Here is a 12376-nt window from a genome sequence, read left to right as displayed (position 1 = left end):
CGGCGCGACGGGCAGTCAGCCATCACGAGGGGCTTGCGCTGCTGTGTACTGGCTTGTCTCAACGATTATGAGAACAAATAAGAGCGCTTGCAGGCAAATGCCCGGGGAATGGGACAGGGTGATCTCCATGGACATGGACGATAGGCTGACGTGTGGATGCTCGCTGATGACGTGGTGACTGCGGACAGCGAGTCTTCCGTGTCAAAGTTACATCACGCATCGCATGTATAACCCGTAGTTCGATATACACATATGTTCCACTCCATGCTCCTGCGTTAAAAATGACGTGGTAGTTCGCGCATCACATATTTTATTAGCTGTGTGTCGTTTCAAATGCCGCCGAATGGTTCATTTGACACGATCTTGTAACATCTGATTTCAAGATTACAAAAATGTATTAATTTTCATGCCAGAATGATCATGTGATAATGTGATCAAATTAAGGTACCCGCTGTAATAATATTTTATGATTGGTTAAGCATGCCTTGGTATATGCTATGGTACTTTCGTTTTGCAAGCACTTGGGGGTCGTCATACCAGATTAGTTCAGGGACCGCGATAATTTGACATGATACCGATATTCTCACGAAGGATCTCGTCTCTATGTCTCACGAAGGTCAAATCTGTTAGAGAATTCATCCCCTAAACGTTTCAGAGATTTGCCATGCACGTTTTCCGTCCTGCCCGTTTCGCATCTTTGGCCTTGTTACAATAACGGACGCCGAGAGACGGCAGCCGCACGACATTGGCGGTCCCGAATTAGTCACAAGCCCTACAGTGTTGGGCCTCCAGGACAATCAAGACATTGGAGGTCCCGAATCAGTCAGAACAAGTCCTACAGTGTTCGGCCGCCAGGACAATCAAGAATCAGGAGGAGTCGAAGGGTCCCCGGGTGATAAAGGATTACCAGATTATTGACCCTCCCAATAACGAGGCTCCGCGTTAGCATACTGGGGTGCCTCGATTTCTCAGAACCGAAAAATGCTTGACATAAATAAATGAAGCGTCATGAAATGGCACGACCAAATCTTGCACATATTTACCCGTCAATTTGCATGTAAGGAAAAATTAACTGTTGATAAATCCAACCATAACATAACATTTGCATTTATAAGCTTTCGGTGAGCCGATCACAGTGCTATTCACGAATATGGAAGCTTTGTTGGCCGAAAAACAGCAACCAACCATTTAAAAAAAAACATAAGATTACATGACGTGACTCATTTTGAATCCTACTTTCGGGGTTGTCAAGAGATTTTTGTCATCGCTGGTTTTCGTCCGCATAAATAACAATTAAGATAAGAGCTACACAGTGCCTTAAAAATAGCAACATGCAATCATAACGTATGCTTCACTAAATATACATAGCACTCAACTGTGTTTCCTGAACGTTCGTAGGGCTTTCACCACGTAGACGGCTTTCCAAGCAATGTTCAAAACTTGCACTTTCACTAAAAAGCTCGGTACGTCCGTCAAACTGCTACAATTTCGCAAGAGGACGATCACACCCTAGAAGAGACCCTTGACGATCGCAGTGGTGAAATACCAGCGAAAAGCGCAGCTTACTTTTACTGACGCCAGAAATCCAATGCATGGTTTGATCCCATGAAACGATTTCGGCATGTCAAATAGCCCCAGCTAACGATATCACGACTTTCTGGAAAATCATTGGTGGCGCCTATCGATTTACACCGCCCGTTACTGAACCCGTTCATCCACCAACGTCTTCGCCGTTCCCTCTGCTCGGGCCCATGGCTGCTGTTCCGTTGCAGCAGGCGCGCGAGGATGACGGCGTGGGCCCGGCCGCTGCTGGGCGCGTGTTCCGCCGGACCAGCCGCTAGTCATTGACAATCTCATCGCGCCGTGTACGCCGTCGCGGCCGCGTCCGCCCCGTAATGGCGTTATGGTAATGGGGCCCAGCGCAGCCGTAATGACCAGCCAGAGGGATGGAGATGGAGCCATGCAGTGGCAGGCCGGATGGGGGGAGACGCTACTAGCGGCAGCGCTATCCTATAGGTGCGAATTGGAAAATTGGTCCACGAAACTGACAGGAATCGTATGTTGAGAAGAGCAATAAAGTTGGAAGTGTCTGTACTCTGCTCAGAGCCTCCTCATTACAGGAAAAGGGGTTTGTGTGTGCTGGGAGGTCAGCAGCTTCATGACACCCGCACAGATGTTCGGAATACAGGTAAGCATCCTTTCAAAGAAGTGATGCTTTTGAATGGCTTGAAACGGTGCATTGGGTACAGAATTTGATAATAGGTATGTACACATGTGCATGATATATATATATATATATATATATATATATATATATATATATATTATCATCACATAACATCTTTGGGAAAATTTAGATAAGTTTCGATTTTTTTCCAAGGAGGTAAGTTGCCAAACGTGCGAAACTGTATCTATCGCATCGTTAAGTGCGTTGAAGGCAAATAAGTCTATAGAACAGAGGCAAGCAATGGTATCGTTATGATGCCTTTACGGCTTGAATGTGTTTAAAACGCATCAGCAATTAAAACACTACTAAAATCCAATCAACAAAAGCTATATATATATATATATATATATATATATATATATATATATATATATATGCTCGAGATATAGCTAGATGATGTACAGCTAAAGATGCTCGGAATACAGCTAAGCACCTTTTCAAAGAAGTGATCCTTTTGAATAACTTGAAACGGTGCGTTGGATACAAGAATTGATAATAGGTATGCATACACGTATATTATATATATATATATATATATATATATATATATATATATATATATATATCATCACATGACATCGTTGGGAAAATTGAGATAAGTTTCGATTTTTTTCTCAGCAGGTAAGTTGCCAAACGTGCGAAACTGTACCTATCGCATCGTTAAGTGCGTTGAAGGCAGATAACCCTACAGGACAGAGGAAAGCAACGGTGTCGTTACGATGCCTTTACGTCTTGAATGTGTTTAAAACGCATCAGCAATTAAAACACTACTAAGACCCATAGCCACAAACGCATCAACAAAAGCTAACGCCTAACACCCAGAAACTCAAGAGTTCTATAAAAATTGACGTTTATTTAAGGCTGGTAGAATGCATGAAATCTATACCGGGACGTACGAAGGAATCCGTAATGGTAGTGGGAGGGGGCGGGGAACTAAAAATGTTCTCCAAAAACCCATGGTAGTACGCTGCATGCGACCGAAATTTCATACACGGCGTAAAACGACATCGCCTGTTTTAATTTCGCTTTAATTTACTTGCGTGCTTTGAATCAGCCCGAAATTGAGAATTTACACCCACATTCATACATCCCATAAGTAACATAAGGGAAAAGCACGTGCCCCGAAAGGCCATTACGTGCCTGCGCGCCCATATGTAGATGATCTTAAGCAGTGTACATGACCGAGATGTTACCTTCCTTCTTGCAAAATGCCGAACATTTAGATAATTGACGTCAAATACCCACTTGAGAGCGCTTGTGATTCCAGCACTCATAAACACCAGTTGCTCTCCCGACCCGTCCAGCTTAGCTACTCCGCAGAGAAGCCTTCGACCGGCGCGAGCCCCACCCGCGGCCAGTCAGCGGCGTCCCACGCCTTCGTCGTGTGGAGGGCGCGCCTCCGACCGGAACGGACGCCTCACCGCGTCGATGTAGAGGGTGTCCATGGCAGGCGGCGTCCCAGCGCCGGAGCGGGCGGCGCCCCGGCCGGCAACAGGTCACCTGCAGCGCCTCACTGGGCGGCGGCGGCGGCCGTCGCCGCCGACGCCGCCGACGGTCGGCGCAGCGGCGGCGCACGGGCGCCCCCAGCGCTGGTGCGTAGGAGGGGAGGGGCGGGGGCGGACAGCCGCACCACGGAGGAGCGCGGTCCGCGACTCGCGACTCGAGGATGTGGTAACGCGTAGAAGTCGGTGGTAGGGCTGATGTTAGCAGCGCGTGGGTGAGAATGTGCCCGGCGCGTTTAGAGCGATGCCTGCGTTCGCCTTTTTTCCCGGTGCTCTCGGAGATGAGAGAAAACAACGCTGAAAGATAATGGCACCAGAGTGGTGAGTACATCGCGGGACCGCGGTCGAGATGATGCAGCCTGACAGGATATCTATTGCTTGATTTTGCAAAAAGTTCGGGAGGAGAGAATGTGGGGGAAAGCCGCCCAACCTAACAGGCACGTTTATCATCTCTGGTTAATACTGCAGAATATCGGATACCTTGATGCTCCAACACTCCAGGTCTTGGAGTCAAATCTCAACTAACATCCTCTAGCATTGAAACCCAATGCATAATGAAAACTCCTTTCGCAGGAAAAACTCTGAAACTGCAAAATGAAAATATCTAAAGTCAGTTATATAATATTTCCAAGGAAGAAAATGTTATCAGCATGTAGTTGCGAAATTCCTCACTACGTGATCACGATGCATGGATTTCCTAAAACACACACACTTATTTATATTCATAAGCTGCAAAATCCCACAAAAACTTGCACGCTGCTCACTACAGCAAATTTGTCAATGATTTAGTAACCAGCAGACTGATCTCATCAAAATGTAAGACTCAGTAAATGACAGATATTATGGACGGAGCAGACCACCATCGCGTGCTTGATCCCGACCTGAAACATTGCATTTCCTTGATGAAAACTGGAAGGTTTTCCTACAGGCAGCCGTACCACGGGATTGCAATGCGCGACTCTTGCCCGTAGAACTGTATGACTGATAGTCCGGGCTGTCGTTCCATGGTTTGGACAACTTGGACGCGAAGTAAACACCCACGCCGCAAGCTGCGCTCGGTGAGGATTACTTATAATCCTGGGTCACCCAAACAAAACAAAACAAGCAAATTATACTGAATCTCACAAGTGGACCCCAAATACCTGCGCTACCTTGGAGACAGAAAATCGTGGAGCTTAAGGCCATGCTCCCTTCAACTGTCCCTTCCGGAAAACGGTCTAGCGTGGCACGGACGAGCGATTCCCCGGCGCCCCGAGCTGTCGGCTCTCCACGAAACACGCTCCGAGCTGCCGGCTCTCCCCGAGACACGCGCGGACCGCCCAGCTGCGGACCGCCCGGCGGTCGCATCCTACGCCGGCCACCGCAGGTCCGAGCTTCCACCCCCTGGGGGCGGCCGCTCCATCACCGGCTCGCGATTTAGGTGACGGGCCGCCTATTTCTCCAGGTCCGCCGACAGCCGCGAACGGGGCGCACGCCGGCGCCGCCGAGCGCAACCGAACCGAGCACAACCGAGCCGCTGAATTCGCCAAGCCCAGCCTTATCGAGCCGAAGCGAGCCAGGCCAAGCCCAGCCTAACCAAGCCCATGTAACCTGAGCCCAGCCTAAGCAAGCCTAAGGAAGTTGGGATCTATCCGACGAAGCCTAACTACAAGTCGAGTTCAATCTAACGGAGCCCAAATATAAGCCGAGCTCACTCTAACGAAGCCAAGTATAACCCAGTCCGTGAACCAGGCCTAAGTAGGCTGAGCCTAGCTAACGAACACTAAGCACGCGCCCAGCCAGCCTAACCAAACCTTGGTGAACCGAAGCGCGCCTACCGAACGTGTAAGCAAACAAAATGTGCCCATCCAAGTGGGGCCGAAGCCAGCCGAACCCGCGTCACTCAAGGTGCGCCGCCAGAGCAACATGGCGGAGCGCCGTATCGAACGCAGCTGCCCCGCGGGGCTCCTCCGTCACCGCCGGCGGCGCTGACCTCTGACCCCTGTGGCCCGCGGGCCGCGCGCTCCGGCGGCTCGTCGGCTGCGGCGACGGAGGCCTGGCCTGCCGGTCGGCGCGCCGAAGGCCTCCACTGACGGGCACAAGGTCGCGTACCGCGCCTCCTGGCGCCGGCTACCGGGCCCGGCCGGGCCTGGCCCGTCCACGTCATCAGCCTGTTTATCTGCGGCCGGTTTTCTTTGTCTTGGGTCCGTTGGTAAATAGAAGCATCGTCGGCCCGAGGATTTTCGGTCGCCTGTTTCCAACACTCGTGCGAGCGAAGCCTCGAGGTACCTCTCCGTGGTGGCCATCAAAGGCAGCGAACGAGCCCACTTTTCAGTGGAGACCGCTTCGAGTGGCCGCCACCCACCCGTTCTCACAAACCTGTCCCAAACAGCACACTCAGCTCGCCGATCACCTCTCATGACGTCACGGGTCGACTTATTAGCGACACTTCGCAACCTCGGCGAGTTTGGTTTTTACTGTAATGGCGGGCCTTGTAGAACAATCCGGTCATCGGCGCCAGCGCCATTTTCGGCGCAGGCCTCTTATTTACGTCGGCGGTTTCTCGCCCTGCGCGGAGACCTGCTCCCCATACCTAATCGCCGGAAACGCAGGCTGGGCACGCGGCTGCGCTGACCCAGTTCTGGAGGACCTGTTTGAAGCGCAGCGTCGCGCTCGGCGGCGGCGGCGGCGGCGCGTGTCGCCCCGTCCGCGGCGACCAATCGGCGCCACCACCGCCCGGGGCACCGGCCGCCGAACTAGCGAGGCCCGACCGCGGCTCAAGAGAGGCTGCGAGGCTCAACAGGGGCGGCGTCGCCGGGTAATGCTGATCGCTGGTCCAGGAAGGCGCCTTGGCACTCATTCGAATCCGATGCCATGTGAGGCCGGGCTATGAGGACAACTTGCTGGGAGTGAGGCGGGCCGCTTCAGGGGGACTCATGAATTCGCCAACGGCATCATTGCCTAGCGAGAACTCTGTTCCCAGTGCTCTGCATCAGCAAGTAATGCATGCACCTATGCATCACGAAAAAGACGAGGAAAATGATGAAGTATGACGGGTTTAAGAACCGGATATCTAAAATTAACCGCACTACTGACTTGCCACATGCCGACTCGGCAAGCGAGAGGCGGTGCTCTATCTAGACAGCTGCAGCGGTAATCTCGAGACCTGACGCGACAGACCGGAGCGAAGAGCTCGTCCGGCCGGTGTCGAGCGTCGGAAGGCGGAGCGACGCTTCCGATGGTCACCGCGACAAAGCTTCGTCAAGCGCAGAAAAAGTCAGATGGGTCCGAGGTGGGGCATCCCAAATTTTTAACGGCGCTACGGCCAGGCTTGAGGTGAGCTCTTCACACGCCACGATCGTGATGTACAATCAGCTTCCGTCGAAAATAAACAAACGGGGAGAGTAAGGTTGACCCGCAACAGTGAGCATGGCAACACCCATCCATGGACGAGCACCGGCCAAAAGCCAGCAGAGGACAACACTCAACATGGAATCGTTGAGCTATGTTGTGACAGCAGCCGGTTCGGTAGTTTCCGAGCGTTCATCGTGCTCCGAGGGCCCTGTCGGCATGCTCCGGCGGACCAGCGGCACCTGTCACGTATGCGTCAGCCGGACCAAACGGAACGCGAACATGGCTACCATGACCCAGCCGTCCGCCACTTACCGCACCGGCACGTTGTCCTGACCTCGCAAACCCCCCCGAAATACACCCACGACCTTCCCACGCCGTCCGGGGGCATCTGAGGCCACCCGTCCAGGGCAGCACGACCCGCGGGAGACCCCGTGACCCCGCCTCGCCTACACGACCCCTCCATAGGCCCGGCGACCCCGGGGGCAAGCGGGCGGCGGGATCCCACCACAGACGACAGGCCGGTGTACGGCGGGCCGAACACGACCTCGGCCGAACCAACCGGCCGAACACACCCGGCCGAACACGACCCCGGCCGAACACAACCCGGCAGAACACACCCCGGCCGAACACGACCCCCGGCCGAAACTTGACGCGCGGCGAGCGCCGCATTGGCCGCCGGGGCGCTGCTGTCTGCCCCAGACGGCTGACGTCATCACAGCCTCGACAGGTCTGCCCTCGTTGCGATCATCAAGTCGTCACACCGTGGCCAGAGCTTCCAGGGTCGGCACTGCGGCAGGTCCCCAGAGAGGGACAGGTTCCACACTGCGACAGGTCTCTATTGTGGCAGGTCCCAGAGAGGGACAGGTTCCACACTGCGACAGGTCTCTATTGTGGCAGGTCCCCAGAGAGGGACAGGTTCCACACTGCGACAAGTCTCTATTGTGGCAGGTCCCCCAGAGCGGGACAGGTTCCACACTGCGGACACTTCTCTCTTGTGGCATGGTCCCCAGAGCGGGACAGGTTCCACACTGCGACAGGTCTCTATTGTGGCAGGTCCCCCAGAGAGGGACAGGTTTCCACACTGCGACACTTCTCTCTTGTGGCAGGTCCCAGAGAGGGACAGGTTCCCACACTGCGACAGGTCTCTATTGTGGCAGGTCCCCAGAGAGGGACAGGTTCCACACTGCGACAGGTCTCTATTGTGGCAGGTCCCAGAGAGGGACAGGTTCCACACTGCGACAAGTCTCTATTGTGGCAGGTCCCCAGAGCTGGACAGGTTCCACACTGCGACACTTCTACTCTTGTGAGCAGGGTCCCCAAGGCGGGACAGGTTCCCACACTGCGACAGGTCTCTCTATGTGGCAGGTCCTCAGAGCGGGACTAGGTTCCACACCTCGCGACAGGTCTCTATTGCGGCAGGTCCTCAGCACGCGGGACAGGTTTCACACTGCGACAGGTCTCTATTGTGGCAAGGTCCCCCAGCGCGGGACAGGTTCCACACTGCGACATGTCTCTATTGTGGCAGGTCCCAGAGCGGGACAGGTTCCACAATGCGACCAGATCTTATTGTGGCAAGGGTCCCCAGAGGCGGAGCAGGGTTCACACTGCGACAGGTCTCTATTGTGGCAGGTCCCCAGAGCGGGACAGGTTCCACACTGCGACAGGTCTCTATGCACAGAGGTCCCCAGAGCGGGACAGGTTCCACACTGCGACAGGTCTCTATTGTGGCAGGTCACCCAGAGCGGGACAGGTTCCACACTGCGACACTTCTCTCTTGTGGCAGGTCCCCAGAGCGGGACAGGTTCCACACTGCGACAGGTCTCTATTGTGGCAAGGTCCCCAGAGAGGGGACAGGTTCCCACACTGCGACACTTCTCTCTTGTGGCAGAGTCCCCAGAGAGGGACAGGTTCCACACTGCGACAGGTCTCTATTGTGGCAGGTCCCCAGAGAGGGACAGGTTCCACACTGCGACAGGTCTCTATTGTGGCAGGGTCCCAGAGAGGGACAGGTTCCACACTGCGACAAGTCTCTATTGTGGCAGGTCCCCAGAGCGGGACAGGTTTCCACACTGCGGACACTTCTCTCTTGTGGCAGGTCCCCCAGAGCGGGACAGGTTCCCACACTGCGACAGGTTCTCTATTGTGGCAGGTCCCTCAGAGCGGGGACAGGTTCCACACTGCGACAGGTCTCTATTGCGGCAGGGTCCTCAGAGCGGGACAGGTTTCACACACTGCGACAGGTCTCTATTGTGGCAGGTCCCCCAGAGCGGGACAGGTTCCACACTGCGACAGGTCTCTATTGTGGCAGGTCCCCAGAGCGGGACAGGTTCCACACTGCGACAGATCTCTATTGTGGCAGGTCCCCCAGAGCGGGACAGGTTTCACACTGCGACAGGTCTCTATTGTGGCAGGTCCCAGAGCGTGGACAGGTTCCACACACTGCGACAGGTCTCTATTGCAGCAGGTCCCCAGAGGCGGGACAGGTTCCACACTGCGACAGGTCTCTATTGACGGCAGGTCCCAGAGCGGGACAGGTTCCACACTGCGACAAGGTCTCTATTGCGGCGAGTCCCCAGAGCGGGACAGGTTCCACACTGCGACGCCTTCTCTACATCTGCGGCAGGTCCCCAGAGCGGGACAGGTTCCACACTGCGACACTTCTCTATTGTGGCAGGTCCTCAGAGCGGGACAGGTTCCACACTGCGACACTTCTCTACTGCGGCAGGTCCCCTGAGCGGGACGGTTCCACACTGCGACGCTTCTCTACTGCGGCAGGTCCCCAGAGCGGGACAGGTTCCAACACTGCGACAGGTCTCTATTGTGGCAGGTCCCCCAGAGCGGGACAGGTTCCACACTGCAACAGGTCTCTATTGTGGCAGGTCCCCAGAGCGGGACAGGTTTCACACTGCGACAGATCTCTATTTGGCAGGTCCCCAGAGCGGGACAGGTTTCACACTGCGACAGGTCTCTACTGTGGCAGGTCCCCAGAGCGGGACAGGTTTCACACTCGCGACAGGTCTCTATTGTGGCAGGTCCCCAGAGCGGGACAGGTTCCACACTGCGACACTTCTCTATTGCGGCAGGTCTCCGCGGGGCTGTCGGCCCGCACCGAGGAACGTCCTCAAAACGGCCAGCAGGTGACCGCGTTCGGCGGCTCCTCACGCCATGCGACAGGCGCGCACGACGACACGTTCGCGCTGTGGCGAGTCTTCAGCCGCGGACCTGCAGCGTCAGGTGTCATCTCCGCGCGTTCGCACATAGTGCCGGCTTCGGCTAGGAGCAGGCGCCGGCACGGCACGGCGCGCCGGTAATGATACTTCAGCGCCGGCAATATGCACTACGTCGGGGGTTACAAGTGCAAAGAGACGTCGGGAACTCGAGAGCAGACCCGACGACTAAGAGGGACGATGGTGTGGAGGGGCGTATGGGGGATTTTGTTAAGGGGGTTGGTTGATGGAGTGGGGTACAACTAAAACGCTTTCGCCCGAAACGCGTTCAGCACACTGCAGGCGCGCAAAAAGTTTTTGTGTGCGTACACATCACATGCTATTGATCTATTCATTTCCGTGCATATGTCCTGACTTTTGAGGTCAACACATTTCTTAAGGAGAATGCAAGTAGTACATTAGATGAGGGCGGACGCTGGGGGGTGGGGGGGGGGGGGGGGCACGTTCCAACGGCCCAAAGGGCTAGTATGTGATTTCACATGATAACGTCTCCACACCCCTACAACCATAGAAAATCCCCTACGCCTCCACCCCTGGTAAAATGAGAACCAATCAGACCTAGTTAAACCCTTCACAACAATGCAAGCAACTGACGATCAATCGCAAACAGAGCTTGAAACCGCTGACATGGCCGCTAATCTCGATAGTCGGCTCTCTGTTGGCTTTATACAAGAAGGTACAGGCATGGCTGTGCCTGTGGCACCTGTGTGTGACTCCGTGCTTCAGTCGAAGTCAGAATGGTAGGCCATTTTAATGATATGAACATAGTGACAGCATCCAGAGATATGGCGGGCATTAACAAGGGCTGGGTGTGTGCGCTTTTGCCATTCGACGTCGTGCACGACACAAATTCGGTTAAAACGGGTGCCGCAATGCTGACAAGCGGCACCGACGAATCCTTCCAACGCGAGTCCATTAGAGGCCTGCTAAGCAAACCCCGCTCCCCTCGCGCTCCGCCCCGGCTTCTGCGGGCTGACCAGCTGTATTTTCTCCGCCGGGAGCGCTCAGACACCGCCAGCCAAGTCCGCCGGTAGCTGGCTGTCGACAGCGACAGCCGCTTCCGCGCGCGTCCCCCGGGGCAGTGCAGCAGCAGCTCGCCTGAATGGCTGAGGTCCTCGGGCCGGCTCCAATTACGCGCGCCGGCGGCGCGTGGGCGGTCCCGCCGCCGCACGCCGCGGCTGCCCGGCCTGCGGTCAGGGCGCGCGCGCCGCCCGCTGCCACCGAAAGCGGTCCGACCGGTGGCGTCGCATTCCAAGCAGCGGGGTCGCGTGGCGTACTGGTGCGGCGGCGGCGCGGCGGCGCGGCGGCCGGCCTTGAGCGCGCTATCTGCGCCGCGCCGGTGTCGTCTGCCGGCGTGCGCCACTGTTCCGGCGCTGCCAGCCGTGTCCCGCCGACAACAGGGGCGGACAGGTCGCGTGCGGACTGTATGCTAACGAGGCGCCGGACATCCACCGGCGGGTCCTGAGCAGACGGCCGAGCTGCGTGCCGACTGCTGACGCCGGCCGCTTGGGCGGAGGTCGCTCTTAGCGATCCCCTCGTTGTTTTGGCATGGGAGCGTCCCCTGCTCTCTGTGCACGGCGCTCGAACAGCCATTTTGCGGCTGGCAAATGTCCAGCCGACCTTGCAATCCGGGCAGAAGCCGGTTGTTTGATTTGTGACAAATTCGGACAGCTGTCATAACTTGATTCGGCTATCGAAGTGCCAACATTGACTTCGCGGTAGCAGCCAATGTCGGCACATTAAGTGGCAACAACAGGTGGCATACAAGTGCTAAAGCACTACAAAAGTTGGCTTGTTCTAAAGGTTATTACATGCAGTCTCTAGAAAATCAGTGTCATACTTTTCATAGTGCATCTGAGAAGGGGTCTTTACAATGTCACTCAATGTTGCAGTTTTCTAGTTCTTCTGCTTTAGCTCTGAAGCTAAGCGAACGACAAATACTGTGGACAGATCATTGGTGTCAAATAATTATGCCGTTCAGCGAGTAGCTAACAGATTTGAACAGGTCATTGCTTGTGCGAAGCGATAATCGTTAGTGATTCCAACAGTACAGAGGTAAACTGCGCGTCCGGAAAACCAGAGGTACG

Source organism: Pollicipes pollicipes, unplaced genomic scaffold, assembly GCF_011947565.3.
Source record: "Pollicipes pollicipes isolate AB1234 unplaced genomic scaffold, Ppol_2.1 Scaffold_6686;HRSCAF=7923_pilon_pilon_pilon, whole genome shotgun sequence".
Classification (NCBI taxonomy): domain Eukaryota; kingdom Metazoa; phylum Arthropoda; class Thecostraca; order Pollicipedomorpha; family Pollicipedidae; genus Pollicipes; species Pollicipes pollicipes.
This window is presented reverse-complemented; position numbering follows the sequence as displayed.